At 34.7% G+C, this 24951-nt stretch overlaps 1 long non-coding RNA gene across 2 annotated transcripts in view; it reads left to right on the top strand.

The window, feature by feature from the left end:
* LOC148223896 (uncharacterized) overlaps window positions 1-24951 on the top strand; it is a 115016-nt gene that overhangs the window by 69384 nt on the left and 20681 nt on the right. For both annotated transcript variants that reach the window (XR_015803052.1, XR_015803051.1), the window contains 2 exons: window positions 18202-18357; window positions 19769-19858. This is a non-coding gene — a long non-coding RNA (uncharacterized LOC148223896). The remainder of the gene's footprint in view (window positions 1-18201; window positions 18358-19768; window positions 19859-24951) is intronic.

Raw genomic sequence — 24951 nt, 5'->3', positions numbered from 1 at the left:
CTGTGTGGGAGTGTTTTTACCCCAGGTGCAGGACTCTGCACTTGCCTTTGTTGATATCCAGAGAGCTCTTCTCTGTCCATGTCTTTGATATCAAAATTCAACTATATTAAAACTTAAAAACAGTTAAAGAATAATTGACTCCCTAAAGCTGCTAGTATATGTTTTAAATATAAGAAATAGTGTTAGTCATGCATGTATGTATAATATTTACAGTATTTCAATAATATAGATATGAGAAATTAAATAATTTTTTTTTGTAAACATGTGAGAAACAACTGGAAGAAGCAAGAGGAGGAGTATTAAAAATATCGAAAAAGATCTTGACATTTGAGCACTTCTGCATGTTGATGGCAAATTTACTACAGCTTTATAGGGCAAAAAATCTGAAAAACAGTCCCAGATATTTTTAGTTTACTACCAAAACAGTGTGGTCTTTACAAAATTAAAAAAATATTAAAAAAGGATTTGTGAAAATGTGTAGATGACATAATTATGCAAGTTTCTGAAATTTTGAATAGTCATTAGAACCCTACCTTCATTTTCCTTTGCTGTGGCTGCATTTGTGGCTTTATTTTGGTTCAATATGGGCGTTTCTCACTGTCATCAACCAGCACCAAAACTGGATGTCTAAATTTGACTACCCAGACATCCTGATTGAATCAGACAAAGAGTTTTACTGGAAATTTTGAAAAAAAAAAATCATACTTGCTTCATAGGAATAAAGATGAGGTAACCAATTTTTATCCTGCGTGCATTTTTGAGGAGCAGGTTAAAGAAAATAGGAGGCCAGATACAATCTTTACTTTATCCAATTGGATCTGAAACCAAATTTCCCAGGGAACAGAACTGATCCTATTTCTGTTTCTCCAGCTGTTGATTTTTCCCTTGGGGCATAATTAGGGTTTCCATATGCCCAGTTCCTACTTCATGCCATATGTGTTTCCTTTATATCTGTACTTGATATCTCGGCATTCCGATATTTAAAGAACCTTGAGCTCATTTGACAAAGTATCAAATAGGGGTAATATGATTAAAGGGGAACTTCAGTTTAAAATTTTCCAACTTGTAACAAGACTCGAAATACTCAGTTCTCATTAAAGTTGTTGATAACTGTATATGCAAATGATTAGAAGATAAAATTAAATTATCTAAGATGAGAATCTTCCTTCTCCTTCCTTCCTTCCTTCCTTCCTTCATTCCCACCTCTGTCACAGAACTGGAAGTTCTACTATTTGTTCTATTCCCATATAAAGAATTGTGACTAAGAGAGATTTTTGAGGCCACATACTTTACAGAAAGTTGCAAAGTCATCAAAAATACATTGTTGTGTTAAATAATATTCTTTTTAACTAGAGAAATACTGAATAAATCTGTCCATAAATCAAAGGTCTCAGTATTAATTCATGCTCAGGCAGTGATGGGCAAAATCTTAAAGAATAACCACTTAGTATCAACAAGCATAAGGGTCATTGTGTTTCAATAAATATATTTCTTAGAATAAATCCAGAAAACAAAGCAGAAGGGCCATTTATTGTAATCCAAGAAATGAAAATTTCTGAATTTTTATTTATTGGATTTCATAAATGAACATTTCTGAAAATGATAAAATTGCTGATCTAAAAACCTCTTACATTTTGATTCTATACTTCACGTTGAATTGACTATGCGGGATTATTTACTTTATTTAACACAGTTTCAGTGGAAATACGTGAATAATATCTATGAATGCATTCCCAGGTACTTACAAACTTGCATGCATTCTCACTTTCCACTCACTTCAGAAACCATCTGTGTTGTAGGAAGTGCAAACTACTATCTCGAGATGATACAGGAAATTTACATCTCCTTTCTTCTGTTGTTTCAACAGAAGTATTTGGATGAAAAATACATCATATTGGCGGCCATTCTGTGGTCTGAATTTAAGTATTATCCTTGACTCCTTATACAGTAAGAAGACAGCAAACTCAAGTACTTAAACCTCCTGCTAGTTGATGACACGGACACAAGCATGAAGACAAAAAATAGCCTTTTGCTATTTGCAATAGTTTTTTTGCACTTGTTATGACCCAGTGAATCTCCTAGTTTTAGAAAAGAAGATACTGGATTTGTTTAGTATACTTCCTACAAAAGACTTTTACCAATAGTATCAAAATAAAATTGCCAAAACCCATGTGATTGACTAAAATGTTCCATATTAAATGATCCATTTGTATCTCCCTTTTCTAGCTTCATACTGCTAAACAACGCCTTTAAAAATAAGTAAGCAGTATTTTTACCACTTGATGCAAATATTGGTGTAATTGATTTTATGCAGAAGGTGCTGAGATACTGCATGAATGCATGGTGCCTTAGAGTATTTGGCAGTTATGACCTGTCCCAAAGGATAATGCTATGTCTTGAAATATGAGAAAGGCCAGTGCAAAATATTAACATCTCCTGAGAATTTAGGACTCTGTTCCCTCAGTGATGCACAACATATTAGAGTTTAAATTAGTTACAGCAGCAATTCACTGCACATTAACACAACTTAAGTTCCCTGAGGTTCTTTCTCCATATTTTGCAGAGTTCTGCAAAAATATGAGCTTCCATTAAACAAAGGTCTCTAGCTCTTCTGCTTCTATAAAAGGGCTTTAATTCTGCAAATAAGTGTACTTATGCATTGTTTACTCTCTTCCCAGATAGTAGGAATAATAATTTCAACAACATTGAAGACTTTACTTATTCATCTTAGTATTGAGCTGACAACAAAGCCAAGTTGAAAGCTAGCATTACAAGCATGTATTTCCAAACAGAGGAAGTTGAATAAAACAGAGGATGCTATTAACTTATACTATAGTTCACATTATGAGAACAACTCTGCCTTAGTATCCTTCAGAAAACTGAATTGATAATATTTTTCTGGAAACAAAGTCTTATACTATTTTGTCAGTGTTTTAGAATCATAGAACTATAGAAGTATAGAATAATTTGGGTTGGAAGAGACCAAACATCTAGTTCCCACCCCTTTGACGTAGGCAAACACCCTCCACTAGATCCAATTACCCCACCAAGCCTGGCTATGAACATGATGGGGCATCCCCATGCCCCAGGGATGGGGCATCTGCAACTTCTCTAGGCAAGCTATTCCAGTGCCTCACCACCCTCACAGTGAAGTATTTCTTCTTACTATCTAATCCATACCTACTTTCTTTCCGTTTAAAACCATTCCCCCTCGTCCAGTCACTACATTCCCACGTCAATGTCCATGTCAGTACCTTTAGGTAGTGACAGGCTGCTATACTTCCTCTGCCAGTTCCCACAGGACCCACAGATGCATCTCATCAGGTCCCATGGACTTCTGCATCCTTGGGTTATTTATGTAGTCTCAGACTTATTCTACAGCGAGTACATCTTCATTCTCCCAGGCACAGCCTATGCCTCCTGCAACTTGGACAGTATGGCTGCAACACTTACCACTGAAGCCCAAGGCAAAAAGTTCTTCAGCCTCTCAGTCTTCTCCATATCCCAGGTGTCCCATTTCCTTCTGAGAGAGCCCTATGAGAGACTGGAAGAATTGCTGGCTTGAAACATTTTGGGTGTGTGTGAGGGGAGGGGGAAGGTTGGACCTTGCGCTGATGACATACACCCTGCTCTGCACACCCCACTCCCACCTGTATCCCAGCCTGGCAGGGGCTGCCTATCCCTGGCACACTGGAGGCAATGCTCCATACTCTGCCCCTGGAGCCCCAGCCTACCCCAGAGTGGCCAAATGACCTGGGGGAAGGAAGGCCAAAGGGTACCAGATAGGCTTTCATATGATCATGGAATCAAACTTGTATACAATTTCCTACCTTCTCAGACTAAAGCATGAAATCACTATACCAAAGGAAGCACGTGTGATAATGGTTAGTGATGTGTAAAGCATGATTGTGCTGAGGAAATGGATGTAGAACTATTGGTTGCCCCTGCAAGGAGGGAGAAAAAAGCCTGACAGCAGAAAGTGGCACCTGGAAAGTTCTCCCCAGCTATAAACAAAGAAGGCATAAGTGGTCAAATGAACAAATTGAAAAATTTTGGACAAAATTTTGAGAACCAATGGAGGGCTTGAAAAAGTTGGAAAGGTATTTAGTTTGAACTTGGGACTCTGAAATAATACGCTGAGGAGGTTGGAGAAACCCGGGTTTCATAATAATCAGTAAATACATACTAAAGTTTCATGTCCAAGCAAAAAAGAAAAAAATATAAAAGGACAAAATGAAGACATCCTTACAGCACATCTCCAATGATAATAAAATCAAACTCTTGCAGACTAAAGGCTTAACATACATTCTACTGAAATCCATAAAAAATTGAAGAGCTTGGATATGTATACATACATGTACATATGATCACACAACATACATATGTATGACTGTGTATTGATGGTTACAATTAATGTTCATTGAGGTAAAAAGGGAGATTCTTGTTCATTTTATCTGTTTTGGAGCAAAGATGTGAATAACACTGGAATGCAGAAACACCCAATTTAAACAATAGTAGCCTTTACTCAGGAATGGGTTTACAGGATTGGTTTTCAAAGCATGTAATGCAATGGACTCCAAACTATATATAGTGTACAAAAGGGGAGTACAAATTGCCAACAAGACATTAGGAAGATGGGAGCACCAAGTCAGTGCTGGTGATGGTGCTTTACTTAGTGTTCATATCAAAGTACTATTGCTTTACTATTATTATTTCCAAAATAAATTATGTATGCTTTTTGGCTGTTATAGATGTTTTATCTTTTCTTCCTCTATCTGGTTTTACACCTTTCCTTGTGGTAAAAGTCAGGACTGACCACTGATTAGTAGGGGGAGAGCTTCCGTGAGCTGGGAAGAGATTAGAAAGGAAGAATCTAAAGAAACAAGGAGGAGAATAGGACATGAGCTTGTGGAGTTTTATTCCCTGAAAAACAGATATGAAAACCTGCGTATCTAGGCATGTTCATAATTGTTGCTGACAGTATGCAGGAGAAAGATTAGCCATCTATAGTTATGATTTGACTGAAGAATTAACTTATTTAAATGATGTAGTTCTCTACACAAGCTTATGGGGTAAGGAGTGTCTTGTTACATTTTGATGGGAAGCAGGAGAGGGCTGTTGTAAGCTATTGCTGCTTGAAGAGTGAACAGAGATAATGATTTTATTCAGTTAAAGTCTTTGATCAAAATATAAGTAGAACTTCTACCCCTATAATATGCTTTTGAGGCTGATGTGTAATGGTGTTTCTTTGCTGATACTTTAGATAATTCATCTCACACATATTTCTGGGTCATGCAGTGCACCTGTAGCTGCTCCTGATGGTCTTATGAATACTCAGTACTTTAAACTCAAGGTCTAATGACCAAAACAGCTTCTAAAATTGAGCACTGTGTGATTATGCCAACTTGTGGATAGATACTAGGGAATCTCCAGCTGCTTTGGGGCTTGTTAAAAGCACTGGTGCTCACAGCCTGAAGTTGCAAGAGATTATGCATTCCATTTAAAAGAGAACATTCTGATTTCAGCTGGAGTTAATTTGCTCATCAAAGTAGCACAACTATGAGTTTTACTCATTTGAGATTCTTACCATGAAGTTTCTATCCACTTCAGAAAGGTTTAATTAAGTAAATAATAGTTTGAGAAATCCAAGCCTTTAGAATATAATGTCAAAATTATCTCAAAAATATGAATGTTTATAGACTAATGGAAAAAAACTACACAATCTCCAGGTTAAAAAGGAAAAAAAAAAAAGGCAATACACTGAAACCAAAAACAAAGAACTTGACTATCAGTGTTCTCACAATCAGCTCCCTCTCCCTCGGGAGTTGTGCACAGAAAATGTGCAGTGAAGAGTGAGACTAGCACAATAAAAGCAATGTAAAAGAAAAAATTCCTCATAACTGAATATCGGTGTTTTGATTTGTTTCATGTGCATCTTGTTTGCAGTGTGACAAGGTAAATGCTGTAGCATAGCTACAGTTTCTTTCTATGAAGAAAGACTCAAGTATTTGAAAGCAGAAAGATTTGAAGCATATTTAATTTTAGATAGAGCAAAGCTGAAACATTTAGTGGTCATGCTAGGAAGAAAATTAAATTCACACCCCAATGTATGAACTCCTTTAGTTTCTTCAAAATAGGCTTTACGAACTGCTACTATCTAGTGATTTGCTATGCTGCTCTTCATAGCTATTTCCAGAAACAAATCTGTGCCTTACAATGTTTGAGTCTTAAGAACTATGAAAAGGTAAAATATATAGAGATATATAGGTATAGACACAACCATTTTATTCCCCCAGCTGTATCTAAAAAGAAGGGTTAAACTAACGCTGACATTTGCATTTTATTTTAAGAACATATTGTTTGATAGACGCTGACTGTTAGCACCAGTGCCATGGAACAGTGTTGATGCAAGTGCTTATATTTTTTGCTTTTCTCCAGGAAAGGAATACAGGCTGATTTAAAGACTGAAGGAGAGCAAGAAATTGAAGTTTTGAATTTCTTTTTAAAGTACATATTTTCTACATTAAATTACTGGATTGTTCTAAATATTTCCCTTTGTTTAAATTTTATATGCTTCATAGCCATGGTAGAAATGAGTGATATTTATCAGGCTAATAGTCTCAGGATTAAAGTATTTGGATGAGTTGAGTAGATCCCACAAAGCTGTTAAGAAATAACAGGTGGGAATGCATTGGGATGGATACTACTATCTCATAGTAGATACAAATTCTTAATGGTAGAAGTTCATATCTCTGAAAGTGCTAAGATTTTTGTATCATTTTGTCCTTGTGCAAGAATAAAAGATCCATACATTAGTATGCTACACTCAAATTTATGTTTTACTGGAAATCAATACTGTTTAAAGTAGAGTGGGTATGGCCATCAGTAGGTAATAAAAAAGTGTTATGTGGTCTATTCAAAAATAAGGAAAGTTTTATCTTATGAAACTAAGATACTAAGATATATTTTCTATTTTTCAAATACAGTTTTGGAGTACAAACCCATTGTTATCAGCACTAAAATAATACATTAATTATTTTGGATGTGAAGTAGAATATCTGAAATCAAATCAAGAACTGCTTAAAGGTCAGTCAGAACTGATGGGAAGAAATAAACCAAGTCATTGAAATGTTACAAGCTACAGAGGTAAAGCTGAAAGCGAATTAGTAAGAAATGGTAGATTACATTGAGGTGGGATCAAAATTTGCAAGATATTTAGCAATGCACTGCATTTCAGTGTGTGAATTCAGTAAGAGCACTCTGGCTCTTTATCGTTTCCTTTTTGTGCAACTCACATGAGGGCAGTATTTTGGGAAGAGATTGGAATGTTTGAAGTAAAACATAGTAAATAGTAATACATTAGGGAAAACAGTGCAGATGATCACAGAATACAGACCATGATCAGCAAATATTACCTACTTCAGCAGCTGTGTCTAAAGAGAATGCATATTGGTAAGCTTGATTTATCATCTTAGGTTTATTTTACTTTCAAAATCTTGGAAATCACACAGGTAGTTTGAGCTTTATACCTATGCGAGAGTAAAATATGTGTTCATGCTTGAGTATATAAGAAGTCAACTATTGTTTGGTGTTTTTATTCATAAACACTTCTCATCTCTGCTTTTAAAACCTTATTACTCAGAACACGATATCTGTCACCAACATGCTCCTTTAGCCCTGTCTTCAACTCTGTCATATACCCCGATAAGATAAACAGCTAGCATTTCTTCCACTTGTTGGCTGCAAATGTAAAATACCAAAGCACTTCAAGCAAAATGCAGATGGGCAAGGAAAGTTGCAGAGCCCTGAGAATGATCAGCCACAATTCAGTTAGGAAACTGCTTCTTGATGAGAAAAATTACCTTGAAGAATTCATTGTATACGTGTTGTTGTTTCCAAAGGCAAGTTGGGGGTTAAAAAATTACTTAAAACGTGAGGGTGACAGTTACTGTCATTTTTAATGAAGTTTAAAAAAAATATTCAAATCAGCCTTGCTGTATCTTACCAAATATTTCTTTCTCATCCTTAATCATGTTTATTCTACTTAAAAATAAGTCAACTCTGCATCTGATATACAGATGTTCAATGCACACTGCTCACATTTTAAATCTTGCATAATTATACTTGCGTAGGCAGTTTTAGTTGAAATAGAACTCTGAAGATAGTCTTGTATGAAAGACTTGGATACTTTTCTGTTAGTTTTTCTTAAGGTATATATATGATTTATATATAAAGAATTTTTTTTTCTTTAAAGGACCAGAATAAGCACATGGAAAATAAAAAAAAGTATTACAAATCTCACAGAGACTGCATGGAAACTGACTATGGTAAAGGTGAAATCACTGATTTTACATAAGATTAGCAGATTGTTCTAGCAAAACTCACTACAGTGCAAGCAGTCCTACCAAGAAGGGCACATGGAAGGTTGGTAGAAACTCTGTACAGAATTTAGATTAGCTACTTTAGTGTACTAATATAAGTTTTAATATCTTCCTTAATAATAAAATTCATTTATATCCCAGACGTCAGGTTATTGGTCTCTTGGCCCCTTCGAGGAAGTAATTGAGCACCTGTATAGGGACAATGTGAATTGAGGAAGCTCTGATTAGTTTTCTCTAGTTATAAATTATTTATCACCTCATTCCATTTTCCTCTTACACCTATTGGGACATTTTCACAGTCTTGTTGCATAATAAGAAAGTGAACATCAGGATTCTATTTGCTATGGTTCACCCTCATGAGCCATTTAGCATTTTGTAATTCCACTGAAATAGCTATCAGATCAGCGGAAATGAAGTGAGAGTTTTATAGATGTTTTTTGTTATATGATTTCTTTTTTAAAAAGATAATGACTGACATATTTAAAAATGAGTGAATTGGCTAGCAAATTTTAACCTGTGGTATTGTACAGGACATATACTGCTGAAAGTGCAAATATCTTCCCTAATTCCAAAACACATACATCATGAAATCTATACAGAATGCTTATATTTATTCACATTGAAAGCGAACACCATGTTTTAACATAGCTTAATACATTTAAAGTGCACTTCTGATTTTTCCATTTTGGAAAATGGCTTTCTTAGAGTGGAGTGTTATAAAACAGTAATCTTTACACTCGTGTGATTTTTCACACCCACTTCCTTCTGTACACCTATTATCTTAAAGGAATAGACCACAGTTTCTTTCCCACCATCTGCAAGTAAGACTTGATGGTGATATGAAATTTGTGATAAACATTTAGTCCTATGAATAGAAGATAGCATTTTGTACTCATTGACTCCAGTCCATCAGTTTGGAATACGAACTGTAGATTAGTGTCTTCTCAGACCTCTTATTTATCATATAAAATCCAATTACATAAAATATAATGTCATGTATTTGGGTTTGCATATGAGAAATCATACAAAAACCAGAACTAGAATCAACAACTTGTTAGCTAGAAAGGGCTCAGTGGCTGTAACACTTGTTGCTAGCATGGCAATGACCTGCCCTTCTGCTGTAATTAAAGGCCAATACAACAGCATGCAGTTTACTAAAAGACCAAGTAAAGCTGTGAAGAGATCATAAACTGAATACTGTGTATACTTCCAAGAGTTCATGGTGCAGAAGGGTGTAATTGAAATATGACCAGAGGAAAGAAGTGGTAAAGAAATATCACCAGCTTTGAGGCCTGCTTCTGAGATCAGGCTAATCCAGCCATTTAAGCTCCAAGTTCTGCAGCAGTTTTCCAAGATGGGAAAGACACCAAATTCCCTCTAATTCCAAGTTACAAGGTGTGGGATGAACCTATGGTAGCAAACAGCTTGATCCAGGAGCCCTCTTAGCTCAATCTTCCTATGTTCCTTTGGCATTATTCCTATGAGTTGCCATTGTTGCATGCTGGGAATACTGGATATGCCTAAATTCCCCTAAATGATATGCCTAAATGATTCCTGTCTGCTGGACTCAACTCCTCCTTGTGTTACCTGGAGAAGGTGGCTGGTTTCCCCCAAAGTACAGACTTGTTTGAGACCTAAGAAGGGCAGTTTAGCTTCATCTTGTGTCATGTGAGGGTCAATCTACTACTATTTAGAAAAAAAACCCAAAAAACTGTAATTCTGCAAGCTGTGAAGCCAGTTGGAAAACTTAAAATGACCTTACTAATTAGGCCAGACTATGGCAGTTTCACATGGTTATTATTGCTCTATTTTAAGGGTGGCAGGAACTCCTCATAGATTGAAGTTTCATCTAAAAGGAGTATATGAATGACAGTATGTTCCTCACCTCCTGAAGAGACAATGCTTCCCCAAGGCCTCACCACCCACTTCCTCATGGGTCTTTATAACAGCGTTTGTAGGAGGTAGTATAGCACATGTTAACATCCATTTGGCTTATTATATCTAATTTGAATAATTTGATGCTTTGAACAAAACTTTCCTCTTCCGTATTGTCAGCAATATGATATATATTCAGGGAAAATAATAAATTTCTTGTTAAGAAGTTACCAAACCCAGTTTTATGGACAAAGACTGGGTAGAAAGCACTGATGATGTGTGATGTATTCAGTAACTGATCACTAGAAAAAAGGAAACAAATTGAATAATTCTACACCTAATTTATTTTGTCAGAACATATTAATCATATAGGGCCAATGCTACCCTCAGACTAATAAATTAATTTTCAACTGGTAGAATAGGGATTGTGATTAAATGTCTCAAGGCAAAATTAAACTCGCAATTTGGATATTTCTTGAACCTGGGTAGCTGTTTGACTGTCATATTCTTTCCATTATTCTATGGGAAAATAATTATTTTTGGTGGATTGCATAAGGAACCATCTCATTTGTTTTGCAGAAAGAGCAGACACACAATTTGCAACATCAAAAGCAGCTCTTCAGAGGGAAAACGGCAGGTCAAATCTTCACTTAATGCACTGCAATACAGCCAGGTAGATAAAACCTGACACAATATTTTTCAGTACTCCCGTTTTTCATTACATCAAATTCAGGTTTATGATCTAATAAAATTCCAGGCAGGAACTGTAAATTCAGAAAGAAAAGGAGATTCAGATAATTTCTAAAGAACAAGCCAGAAAATGCTTAATTTTAAGAAATTACTGAGTACTATTACTATATCCAAAAAAGGTCAATGTGCATCCACTTTATTGATTGGATTCCATCTGGAAGGAAGAATGTTGAATAGTAGAGGTATTTAATAAGGAAATATTGCATTCACTGTGAGATTAAGATACTTGAAGACTGATAAAGATGTTATCTATATTTTTATATTCATGCTTTACTCAGTGTTTAGATAATGCTAGTCCTTATTCGGACACTAGAAATGAACTTAGCATTGACATGGAATTGAAAGGTAATTGAGAAATGCTGCTGAAAGATATATACCACAAACTTTTCTGGTGGGGATTTTGTGGAGGTTGTTTGTTGTGGAGGTTGTGTTTGTTTTTTGGGGTTTTTTTTTTTGTTTTGTTTTGTTTTTTTGGATGCAACTAAAATTTAGATTATGAGGCAATTTTGAAAATAAAAGGGATTATTTAGATTGTTTAAATTGATTGATTCCTAAAAAATATATCTAGATTCAGTGTTCTACTCAGATTTTTTTGTCACAGATGGTAACTGAGCCCCATTAGACCAGAAAAAACACCTAATTTTTTGTGTGTTTTGTATATAAACTAACCAACCAAGAAAGAAAATTCATCTGCTTTCCATTCTTACCCAACTTTGACTGCTTCCAATACTAAACTAGTTTCTTACTGCAACTGGAGACCATGCCAAACTGTCTGGAGCACCTTGAGAAAAAAAGTGGTTTTGTTCTTAGGAAAACCCAAAACTTCTCATAAAAAAGATATAGACATCATAAGTTCTGTTCTAGAATGCAATGCCTTATCATGAATTGTGTTCACAAGCATGAACTGAGCCATAACTATGGCTCACATGATATGGCACTGAGGCGTATAATTGACACTTAGATAACTTTCCAGTCCTATGCAGATGAGGTGCCTCTTATATCTGCAATCAGATCAGCATCAGTTATGATCCCTTTGTGTTCTTTCCATTCAAAGGAAACAAAGTTGAACAAAAATACTTTTCAGGTTATTGTCAGCATTTTAATTTCTTGTTTCTCAATTATAAAGAAAAACTTGTTGCTATTTTCTGCATGTTTTTGGATTTGTTTCTTTGGGTTTTTTTTCACTCTAACATTTCACTTCAATCATTAAAATGATAAATGAAAAATTTTAATCAACTCTCTTCAGCCACATTCACTGCATCCTGAAATTAGAGTGTACCTGATTCATCCAATAGTGAGGACAATATGGGCAGAGAACTGATTCATCAATACATTAATTTTATCTTTTAAATCATTCCATAATGTATTGGGCAGACTCAATGTTCTCAGAAATCTTTTCCAACACAAACTAATCTGTGATTCTCTGATTCTGTGATATGAATGTGCTGCTAATTTTCAAAACCATATGTCCATAAAGTATGTTAGTAGATTCATGGTTCACATGCAATTCCAACTCTAGGTAAAGAAGACAAGAATCTAGTTCTAAAATTAATTTATTATGTGGGTTTTGTTTTGTTTATTTTTACTTATTTTCACCCTATTCTTCTAGTCTGCCATATTTCATATAAAAAGTATGTGTAGACTAAATTAAATTTCTTTCATTGGTTTTCTTTTTGACTATAATTATGTGGACCACCATAAGAAATACTTTTTTACAAAGGATTGCCTGAGAATTACTACCAGTGTTACTGCTATTACTCCAGGTAGCAAACACTCTGTGTAGAAGGAGAATTCTTGGATTCAAATTGCTTATTTGTCAGATTGTGCTATAAAAAAGCATGAAAAGAGTTTTTTATAAAAGCATTCCACTCTTCATAAAAAAACATATTAAACAGCAATTAAAAATCTGATATCTCTCTATGCCCTTAGAGACCAGATGAATAGGATCACTAGAGAAATATTAGATGCTTTACTGGTATCATATTTTAATTAACATTGATTAAAACAACACTTTATGTATACCAAAACATTATTACCCTCACAGGATATAGTAATAAAAAAAAAAAAAATTGTCTCATTACAATAGCTATGAAAAATAGCAATAGTTTATCGTAGAATCAGGCAATCGTTAACAAATTCACTTTACCTGCTCACTTATGGTTTCTCCTTTGTCTGTTCTTCCTGATCCATTTGTTTTTTCTGTGAATTCTTATCCTAAGTAAGGTAAATTTTGGGATTATGTTACAACTTGACCCAGAAGACTTCAGTATAAATCTGGGTTTGTTCCCTCCTTTAGGTCTGTGCTATGAATTTATATTGAAGAAGTAGTGAGTGAGGAAGAAGCTACAGTTAAGGATGGTTGCCTAAATAATAATTTGATCTCTAATTTTCTTTCTCTCTTTAGATAAAATTATTTTGTTTTCAAAGAAAATATTCATATTTGTTCTAATTAAACTTAACCAGTGAAGTTAAGAATAAAAGAATGGTAATAAAAAGCTGAACATTGAAATATTTCAACTTTTGATTTTGAAATAATGTATAGTTTTGAATTTTTCCAAAATTAAATTATCAATATAACTATTAAAAGTAAACAGAAGAAAATAGACAAAAAAGTTTAAGTGCTAATGAAAAAAGAGCAGTTTTAGGTAAAATTTTATTTGGAAGAATGATCCAGAAATTCTAAGGAACTGTAAGGAATCTACATTTGTGTTTCAGTTCACATCAGGAGTGTAGTTTCAAAGCAACTTTCCTTAGCACCTCAATGTTAAACAGTATGCTCTGCTTATATAAGAGATCATAAAAGAACATATCTCGTGGCCTTCACACTGATTTCCTTCCAATGACCCTAAGCCAGAAGGCAAAAATTAGGAGTGTACCTGATGTACCACAAAACCGAATAAACCTTTGAACCACAGAAATACTGGAAAGCAAGCACCCACAAATAGTGTAAATATTGTACACCCAGCACCCTAAAGATGCATCTCCTAGTGCCACACTTTTTGTTGATGCAGACACCAGCTTTGAGCTCTTATCTTAAGAAGATTAAGTGGAAGGAGAGCAAATGCAAGTGATGTCTAAGCAAAGGTTAGAGAAGAATTCTACCCAGAGGCTGATGCTTTCTTCCTCCCCACTAAAAATATTGGGCATTTAACGAAATGGTAAATTCTGAAAGAAAATAGTGGAAGAACAACATCACAACACTAGCTTCCAGAATGAGTATTCCTCAAAAAGAGCACATAAAAATGATCCCTGAGAAGATAACCAGTGGAATACACCCAAATTCAACCTACATGGCATAGGTAATATGAATTCTGGAATAGCCACTTTTTTTGGCTGAAAATTGCAATCTATTTAAACAACGGGCAGTAGTCACTCAAAATATGTTGAAAATGCTATAACGTGAGCAAATAAATCCCAGAAAAAAACCCAAAACACCTTAAGGGGTGTTGCTCTTAGGAAAACATCTGAGAACTGATTTTGTTGAACTGTGAAAGCAGCTTCAGAGGAAGAAAATACATATCATTATGGGGCTGTGTAATCTTGAGGGGAAAGGCACAATAAAAAATTATGTATTGAAGCAAAACTTAACTATATTCCGATAAGAAATAAAGCACACAGATTTAACAGTATGTCTTATTAACTACTGGAACGACTCATTAGAAGCGTGGAAGATTTGCTGTCTCCTTGTATCTGCAAAGCACAACTTTTAAATGCTCCACTGTGTTGTCCTTTGGGGTGATTGATACCTCTTTCCTGTACTTTGTCAAAACTGTGAACTATTTTGTCTCATTTCTGTATAAATAGATCACTTATGATGTGTGAAACTTGGTGAACAAATTCAGTACATTCTTAGGCAACTCTTTTCGATTTTGAGCTTGCCTGTATACGTCTAGTTTTACCGTCAGTAAGAGGTTTTCTACAAGTTATTTAAAAATAAATAATTCTGTACAGCTATTTGAGAGATATATAACTATGGAACTAAGAAAAAGGGAGTAGTAGAAACACAGTTCAAGCCTTTAGATTTGTTGGCTTGTGCGGACAAAAACTCTTGAGCTCTACATTGATGAAGTGGGAAGATTAAACATATGTTTTACTTGCTACCATATTTATTTGCATATGCTGCCTTCTAGATGATCATATGGTCCTTTTACCTTTTGGCAAGATGACATATTCCAAAGAAATACGACAATATGATCAAAGTTTGTAAAATGTAACTATCCCATGCTATGCTTTATTCATCTCTTTATTTTATAGAACTACAAAAACGAGTCACGGAATTTTTAATACATTGCAATTTGTTTATTTGTTTTCCAGTGATATCAGTTCAGGCATGCTCATATGGCTTCTATAGTATGTCTAGCCCCAGATTTACAAAATAAATGGGATTCTTTTAAACAATACTTTTGTTCCAGAATATAGACTAACCAATATCTTTAGACCTGTGCCTTTAGTAAGGTAATCACTTTCCAAGCCTCCTGGCTTTAAATAAACAAAGATATTGGGTCAACTAGGACCCAAGACAACTGGAAGGAGCCAACTCACTCTTGTGCTGTCAGCTTCAGCAGGGAAGGAAGGGAGCTAACTCAGACTGGCATTAGCAGAAGACATGTTCCCTGGTTATCCATGCATTTAAGCATAACAATAGCTCTTTTAATAAATTGCACTATGTTCTCAGCAATGTGTTCAATTCACACAAGACAGTTGAGCATTACATTTGCCAAGTAAAATGAACAATTCATATTTTCATGTTTCAGTTTGATTTGCTTTTGTATAAATGAGAAAATTAAAATAGCCTTTCTGAGAAAACCCTCTGTGTCTCTTTTCTATTATTATATCTTCCTGAGAAAGGGCAATTGCACCGGATCATAAAACACAATCCCACATAGAACATAAGCAAAAGAAATACTAGGGCTCATTTTTTATATAGATTGGTTTGTCAGTAGATCAAAACCATAACATAATGACTGCAGTAGCCCAGATCAAGGATTAATTTAGCTCACCTCTCTGTCTGTTAGGTAACTATTTGATGTTCTCCTGTTTCAGAATAGACTGTGAAAGGCTAGGGCCATTTACTTGTTCCTTGGCATTCAGAAAATAACAGAAATCTGTCCTTCTGCTGCCTGCTATCTCTATTGTAACATTAAGAGCATTGGTCTTTGTTTAGTGTTGTGGGTTTCCCCCCCTCTTTTTCAGAGTTGTCCCATGTTATTAGTTGTATCAACTTTCTATCAGTTTTTTCAAGTTTTTTGTTACCTTTTTTTGGGTTTTGAACAATAATCTCATTTACACAGACACATAAAGATACTTTCTATTTTTTTTTTCTATTCTTAATAAACTGTAAAGTTTGAGACTTTTTTTTTCCCTTTGAGACGACACTCTCACAGGACTATCATAACACCTAGATTTCACTTCTGACATGTCTGTTCAGAATGCATCAAATTAGGTAAAAACAATAATATGAGTTGCTAAGGTTGAGGTGAAATATTCAAACTAAATATAGGTCATGCACTAAGATTCCTGCACACAGTCAGCAGAGAAAGTCTATTTCAGAGATGATTCAGACCAGAAGCCTGAATAAGCTTCCTTCTTTTCCTAGCAATATGATTGCTTAAGACACAAAGCTGTCTTAATAATGGGGCTGCCTGAGGCTGTCTTATTTTTAAGGAATGATAATTTACAAAGCATGTTTTGTTGAGACAGAATCCTATTGAATGAATGAGCAATGAAGCCCCAGCCATATAGTTAACTTCTTTTGAACATTTTGTCTAGATATTGTTACTAATATGTAGATGTAGTTTTATTGGTTATGAAGGACAGGAAGATTTCCCACTGGCACTGCTGCCTGAGGAATGGAGTGTTCAGGTGACATGATGCTGCTCTGCAGAGACCTTTTGAGCCCTCATCACGGCTGGATTGAGCCCACTCTGAACCACAATTTGTTACTTACCTCATGTAGTGTCATGTGTCAGTAATGGGTTGTGTCAAGCAACTTACTTCATAGCTGAGAAAAGGGATATTCTGAAATCTTTTATTTGTTATTCTCAAGTTCTCCTATAAAAATAAGTTGTTTCAGCTAAAAGGGAAAAAAAACATAAAACAACTCTGACAATGGTAATTTTTAGGAAGTTTTAAAAGCTAAATAGCCTCTAGTATCAATAAAAATATGAATCAATATGCTGAAGTAGCTGGGCACAAGGCAAAAGCTTCATGCTGTATCATATTTGAAAATTCATGAAGCTACTTTGTTGATTATGGATGCAGCTAATGACCTCTGTTTTCTTGTGGGATCTTTTTTATTTATTTTGGTTTTTTGCTATTATTCAAATTACTATGCCTAAAAAAATAAGAAATAGGAAATAAAAATAATCTTCAGTGGAAGATGTTGGCTTAAAAAATAAAAATGACAATGAACAGACAGAATTCTATCACTGGAGTGGTACAAAATCAGGCAATTTTTTTTTTTTTCTCTGTTTTAGCAACTAGACTATGCATTTAAATGCATTAGACCAGAACAGACAATGATAAATGAACATAATGGTACCTATACATACTAATTTCCAAAAGGACAGCACAACAGATAATGGCCTTAGTGACAATAATATTATATAGATTTTTCTTAGGGGAAGAAAATCTTACCTGTGCCTTGAACAACTTTTGTTTCAGTTCTATTTAGGTGATCACAATAGCATTATGCCACAAATAGAGTGGTCTCTGACTGTCAATAAAACTGAACCTGAAATGGTTCCTTAAAAATATCCCAGATTCTATGATAAAATAGCACAATTTTGATAATAATTAGAAGTGATAATTTTATTCTTTTTTTCATGACTGCAACAAATTTGGTTTATATGTGTCTTTTTGTTCTGGAAACATTTTTATCAATAGCAAATTTCTCAGATTCCCACGGAAGATAATCAAATGCAGAGAATACTTAAAAAAATATTTTTCCTAAGGTCAACTACAGTTAGAAATGAATGTGCATTCTGATTCTTCTCTCTGTAATAATTCAGAGTAAATTATAATGCATTATGCTGTAAGTCCATAACCTTAGAAAATAAGAGCCCAGTTGGTGCTTGACTTACAAGAACCAAACAAGCTTACAGAGCACAGGTCTGTGTTGTTTGGCAAGTAGTCAATAAAACTGTACCTTATGAATTTCTTTCCTAAAGGTTCTAATCAAAACAATTTATTTCAGGCATGTAAACGCTGCTGTTCAGACTTCAGCTACTGTCAGTGCACGGTATCAGCATCCGCAGGAGCTTCCACCACGTTAAACTGAGTCCCAGAGCTCCCCCATCTGTCTCAGTAACAGACAGATTTCCTGCTAGATCAATGTGGTGTGTCAGCTACGGTAAGAGAGATGTGGCTTTTTTCCAGCTTTTACTAGCTTTTACAATAACTACTTGAATAACTGAAATCTCCCCCATTCCAAGGACTGCATTTCAGACAGCTATACAAAGGAAAATAATTAAAAGCATTATTCCACACGAGTAAACTATGATGAGGAAGGAATGCAAATTAAAAACCCAACTACACATAATGAAGTCGGACAGAAAATTGTAGGCAAATATTTAACAAATTAGAAATCCTTAAAGTGAATGTATGCAGTCACAGGGAATTGTTTTTCACGGTTAATCTGTTCCTGGTGTGTCTCTGAACTATGTTTATTTAGGGCTGAAACAGAGTATATTAGCATGTACAGCTTGGATATTTTTCTTGAACCTTACGGTCATTTTATTTTAGAACATTACCTGAATATTTTTTCCATGCTAGAGATAAGGCTCAGATGGCATATATTACAAATTTACTGATCTCTGAAGTTACATTTTGATGCATCTTCCTTGATAAAACCAGCAAGCAGATTCCAGTCTCAGCAACATTTTTTTTTTCTTAAAACAAATGAAAGTATATGCCCTGTTTTTCTGAAGACCCCCTAAGGGAAACATACTCAAAGAAAATGAAGAGTCTCCTATTTTAGATTCTTGTTGTGCAAACACAGTGGGTTTATACCTGCCCTGACACACTGTCAAGCTTCAGAGGATGACATCATTTCTCTAAATTAGTTCAGTTCTGATTTCTCCCAGATTAAGAGCAAATATCTTTCAGGTAAGATAACTTTTATTGGAGATTAAAGCGAAAAACAAACAAAGTAAAACATAAAGTACATATGGAGGAATATCTAATATACAGCTTTTGATATCACCAACTGTGTCAGCCTAGCTCCTAACTCATGGCTCTGTTCTTCCAACAGGGCTCAGTTCACTCTTAAAGGGGTAGTCAAAAAAAGAAGATAGCCTCATTCCTCTTTCAGATTGACTGACCTTTTCTGGTTAATCTCCTGCCAAGGAATAAGCAAGAACCCTATTATTGTTGGACACCAATTGTTGTCACAGGAACATGGTAGCTTGTAGAAAAGGTTTTTAAATAGTTAAATAGTTTTATGGTGGACCTAAAAATAACATTACTAACCAAATTATTCAATTATTGGATGTTTTGTGCTTTGTTGGGAATACAGCAATCATTAATATAATATATAAACATGTAAAATTGTTTGTGGATTTCATGCACAGGAATATTTTTTATAAGAATATCATACTAATGAGGCAAGTAAGTACTCATGTCTGGTCTTCTCAGGTAGTCAATAAGGTCAGAGGGTACCTGTGTACTTAAAAATCTTGTTTTCTTCCATTAAATTCATTTGATTCTTTCAGAACAGACAAACTGATGTATGATATTGATCCATTGTTCTTTGGTTCTTGCAGTGCCCAGCTTTGGTCATCACTATCCAGCTGTGCACCCTGTGTCAGATCCAACAAGGACTGATGCTGCACCAGGAACCTGTCAGAAATTAAGTATGTATTTACCTTCCCACTTTGTCGCTTCTAACTGTATTTTTATCCTCATTTGATTTTGTTTTTGTAAGTTGTGTTCTTCAACAAGGTGAGCAGGAAAGCTGTAGAATTCCAACAGTGTTAATTAACAAAAGATATATGTAATTAATTAACACTTCTCTTGAAAATGTGCTTTATTAATTTTCCTATGTGAATGAAATAATTAAAAAAAAACATGCTGTTGACTATTGAGGGTATAATCGTGTATTTTTACAATTAGAGGTAGTTTGAAACTGTCAAAAATGTTCATGCACTCAACATGAATCAGTTTAACACATCCACATTATCTCATGAGTAACGCTTTAAAAGGATTTATTACCTTTATTTTATTTCTGACTTCTGAAACAACTTCAGTACACTTTAAATTTGTGCTAAAGAGGCAATTTCCAGTCTAGAGTCAAGATGACTTCACTGAAAAACCACCTAGGCTTATTTGTTATTTTATACTGTTCTTTTTACATTAATAAATGTAAAAATCACTGTATAAAATTGTTTCAGCAACTCACATCATTATACTTCAGCTTCTTTCCAGACTCCTCCTTCAGAAGGTGCTCTTTGCTTCATATAATGCAAGTGATCATCTTAAGGTCAGATTTAATGATGAGATGTGCATTATTTCAATTGCATTAAGAAGAAAACAGACAAGGAAAAATATTAGTGAGAATGCTATGCCATAAATGGAGTTGTTCCTCTAATATTGCTATGCCACAAAATCATAGCATCATAGCATAATTTAAGTTAGGAAAGAAGTCTGGAGGCCACTTAGTGCAAACCCCTGGTTAAAACAAGTCGAGCTGATCATGTCTAAGCAGTCCTAGACATTACAGTCTGTGCAAGCAATACAAATTCTAGATTAATGTATGTTTACATAAGCCAATACTCCATTCTGGTATTTTTTAATGAAAGCAAGTAGATAAAATTTATGCCAAATTTAGGAACATATGTTATTTGGCAAAATCTACGGAAAAATATAAAGTAGCTATTTATTGTTGTTGTCTAATTGATTGAAAAAAATAGATTTATTTTTCAGATGCTTAAAGAAGGCAAGTATTAAAGTAAGAAAAACTGCAAAACATGCTTCATTAATCTAGACTGAAACAGCTCATGGTGACAAGCGCTCATTTGTGGTGGTGGGGAAGGGCTGGAGTAAGAGAGATGAGAGTTTTTAGACCTTCATGAGATATATGTTCACTTTACCATACCACAATGTATTTATTATGTTAATGATAGAACTGTTGCAGAAAACTAAAGAATCTGATCCGGAATTTGGAAGGGTTATTTCCGCCTTAGTACCTGCTGAAGCAAGTTTCAAGGACAAAACCAATTGAAATTGAGGACATGGGACCTATACTAAATGTAACTTAAAAGGTTTATTTTAGCCTAGCTCTAGACAAATCTTATCTAATATCTATTAGCAATTGCAGGCTCACTGGATACTCTCCTTGGAAATGCAGTTGAGTTTCATTTAAATGGAATTCATCTTGTGTGCTCTGAAAATCTCAGCAGTACAAAAAGAGGAGTAGCAAATGGGAACAATACTTTTGCTTTAAAAAATCATTCCTCTTATATCTAAAACCTTGATATAGGAGGATCAAAAGCATCAGAATTACACATTACAGAATTACATTAATATGGCTTCTTATATGGAGAAGTAGGAACCTAAATTTCTTCTAGATCTGGGAGAGCAACCTTAGAAAACCATTTAAACCTTAGCATGTGTATTTTATCTTCTGTTGGCACCTAAACACATTATCTGGTTTGGAGTGCTAGCCAACACTGTGCAGGTCTCAGCAAGGTCCTTATCCCAGTACTCCTCCACCTTCTCGGATCCAAAATCTCAGTGTGATCTGATTCCACCACTGATGTGACTTCCATGTTAGAAACTGACACCATGACTGCTCTCATTCAAAATTAATGGAGTAGCATTTAATAAAACAGTTGCAATGTTAAAACTGAGAAATCCTTAAACCTGAGATCCTTTCTTACAAGTACCTTAGGATGGCAGTTGTTTATCAAAGCTTTTACTGGATTTAATCAATTTTTACTGGATTTAATCAATTTACTACATCTCTTGTAAGGAGAGACTAGATGCAGCCTTTCTGTTGTGGTTTGGGCTGTTGTTTGCCTATGTTGTGGTTTCTATAAAATCAAAATATTTGTAATATATTCAATGAATGTATTGTATTTAATATTAGAGTATAAATCTCAAATTTTGCAAAAAGACATATCTGATACTAAGAGCAATATTACGATACCTAAGCCACAGATGTTTGCACTGATTGCTTGATGCAAAATACAGGAATTAGGTTAGGACTAATACCTTTCTCCCTCTGGGTGGGCATCTAAATCAGAAAATAATATGGACAAGTTGGTATTACTCTTCTGCAAGGTGGGGTAACATTATTAAGAGAGAGATGGAGACTCACTCATGCTCTCAAAAAGAAATGAAAAACCAAACCAGCCCAAAATCTTAATCAAATTCAATGATTCTTCCTGAAGTATTAGTGGACATAAAAAAATTATTTTAGAGCTGGAGCATATAACTACTTTTCCTGTCTCATGACTGGCTACTCACAACTTTTCAGTTAACTGAGAGAGGCCAAATAAAGACCATCTTTTGTCCTGTACTTAAGCAATAATTTCAACTTGTTCTGCTAAAAAACAAGAAACAAAAACAAAAATAACCAAAGAACAAACCAAGGAAGCGTAGTTATCTATCACGGCTAAAAGACAGACACTGGTACAGGGAAAATACCTGGTTTTCCCCACTGTATTTCTTTTTCACTAGTTTATTGATTCTGTTACCTTTCTTGTTGCTTTGCCTCCTATTCTGAGGTATCTGATTTCTTTTATCCCTATTTAGGAGAACTGAGTAGAATTATGGACTGTAGAGCTAGAGGAATTATGATAGTGGCTGGCATATTGATGTTCATCATTACAATCTATAAATCCTTTTATCAAATCAAATTTACCTTTCATCCTTCAATATAAAATTTAGTGAGTCTAACAAAGAAACAATACACATCTCCCTCCCTCAATCTTTTTCTATTCTTCTTATTTCTATTGATAAAAACACCATAAATCACCTTATTTTCCACGTTTTTACCCCAGAAATTTCATTGTAGTAGAATGATATACAGCTGAGAGTCAATATCAAAGTAATGCTCTCTGCCTCATACTGCAAAAATTTCACATTTTAAGTTAATTAGTTAATAAAAAAAGAGTGTCTAGTAAAATCGAGTTTTAGAATTATAACAACTTCATTAAATCAGTCTTTGTCATTGCAAAAAGTGGCCTTCTACACCCTGTGGGATTAAACAGCAGATCTCTCCCAAACACTTTGGCCTGCCCGCCACTGTTGTAACAGCTTAATACTGTGGAGAAACATGGCTATTCAATGTGTTGGCTCATACACACAGGACCAAGACAGTCTTTACTGCCAACTCTGCAGTCTTTCCACAAACAGAGAAGCAGACCTCATGATGTGCAAGTATAATAGTCTTTAAACTTATACATTTCCTCTCTGATGCACTTTATGTACTGATAAGCTGAACTGTTCACTGCAAATCAGTCACAGAAAAAATGGATAATTTTTTTCTTACCCCTACACTTTTAACGTTGCTGTGCTTTGATCAGTGATGTAGAACTCTCCATCTCTCCCCAACTCCCCAACCCATATATATATATATATATATATATATATATATATATATATATATATATATATATATTTATATATATATTTTATATATATATATATATATATATATATATATATATATATATATGCATATGTTTTGGACATTTTTGCCATTATTTATCTCGAAAATCTATGAAGCTGGCTTGTAGTAAACAGTGGGGAAAATTTACCTCTTATATTACCATCTTCTTGTCAATAGAGGCTTTGTTATTTTTGACAGAAACAGTAGCATGTACACAATAAATCTGTAGATAATCAAGAAAAAAACCCGTTTTCGTTTTTCACAAATGGTAGCAAAGCTGCTTTCCATCTGATTTTTCGTTTTGATTGTACTGTCTTGTAAGGATTACAGGTGCTGGACTTATATTGCCACGTTCCCTTGTAGTTCCAGAGACAGGACAGCCTGCAAAAGAGCTTCATTTTGTGCATTCACGTGTGTGTGTGTGTGTGTGTGTGTGTGTGTGGAGATGCAAATAAAGGCAGAGGGAGAAAAAAAATTAGTTGTCAAAAATAATATAATCCAATGATATTGCTAAATACATAACCTGCTCAGAAAGCCACCTAAGGTACAAAATGTTAATTATCAGTAGAAGTACAATTAAAAAGGTGTAACACTTCCCACCCATCCTTGAGACTACAGGTCATTCCTTTGTCATTGCATGCTTTTTTAATTGCTCATATTATTAGCTGACAGAACCTGTTCACCCTAATAAGGTTAAATTATTTTATTTAAAGGCAGAAAAGAAAAGGAGGACAGTGCAACAGGGTAGAGATGTAAAATTAGGCACAATCATGAAAGGATGCTTGAAATAGAGACATTAGCCATTTAGAAACTTGAACCTCTGGAAGTCACTTGGCTGGAAAATTAAAACAAAGAAATAAACAGAGCCTTTCCTTGATCTTTAAAGAAGAGAATCTCATAATTTTCTTCCATCTTGCTACTTGGAATGCAAGAAGTGAAGACACAGGCTCGTTTCTCATCTGGCAAGAACTAAACGACCAGCAGTGAAATAATATAAAAATAATTGTGTTTTTGCAAGTCAAAATTCCGTTTGGAAACTGATTTGGTATTCTGTTTGTTTAAGGATAAAACAGCTAGTTGGAATCAATGAGTTGTTGGACTGAAAAAGCTCATCTTAGGATTCTTTTTTGATTTCTTTGCTTTACTAAGTGTTCTTGGACAGCTCCAAAGAACATTGTCCTGACCAGAAAAAAAGATTACATTGTTCTCAAGTTGCAATTATCTTCCCCAAACCTCAGATGGCTCTGACACAGCTCATTAACCTGTCATGCCTACCAGTTTCATTCTTTCACCCAGTCGTACCTTTTTTTTTCCCTGAGGAGCTTTTCTGCT

This window comes from Sturnus vulgaris, chromosome 4 (genome assembly GCF_052056855.1).
Source record: "Sturnus vulgaris isolate bStuVul1 chromosome 4, bStuVul1.hap1, whole genome shotgun sequence".
Classification (NCBI taxonomy): Eukaryota; Metazoa; Chordata; class Aves; order Passeriformes; family Sturnidae; genus Sturnus; species Sturnus vulgaris.
The sequence above is the reverse complement of the archived record's forward strand: the minus strand, read 5'-3'. Positions and strand labels throughout refer to the sequence as shown.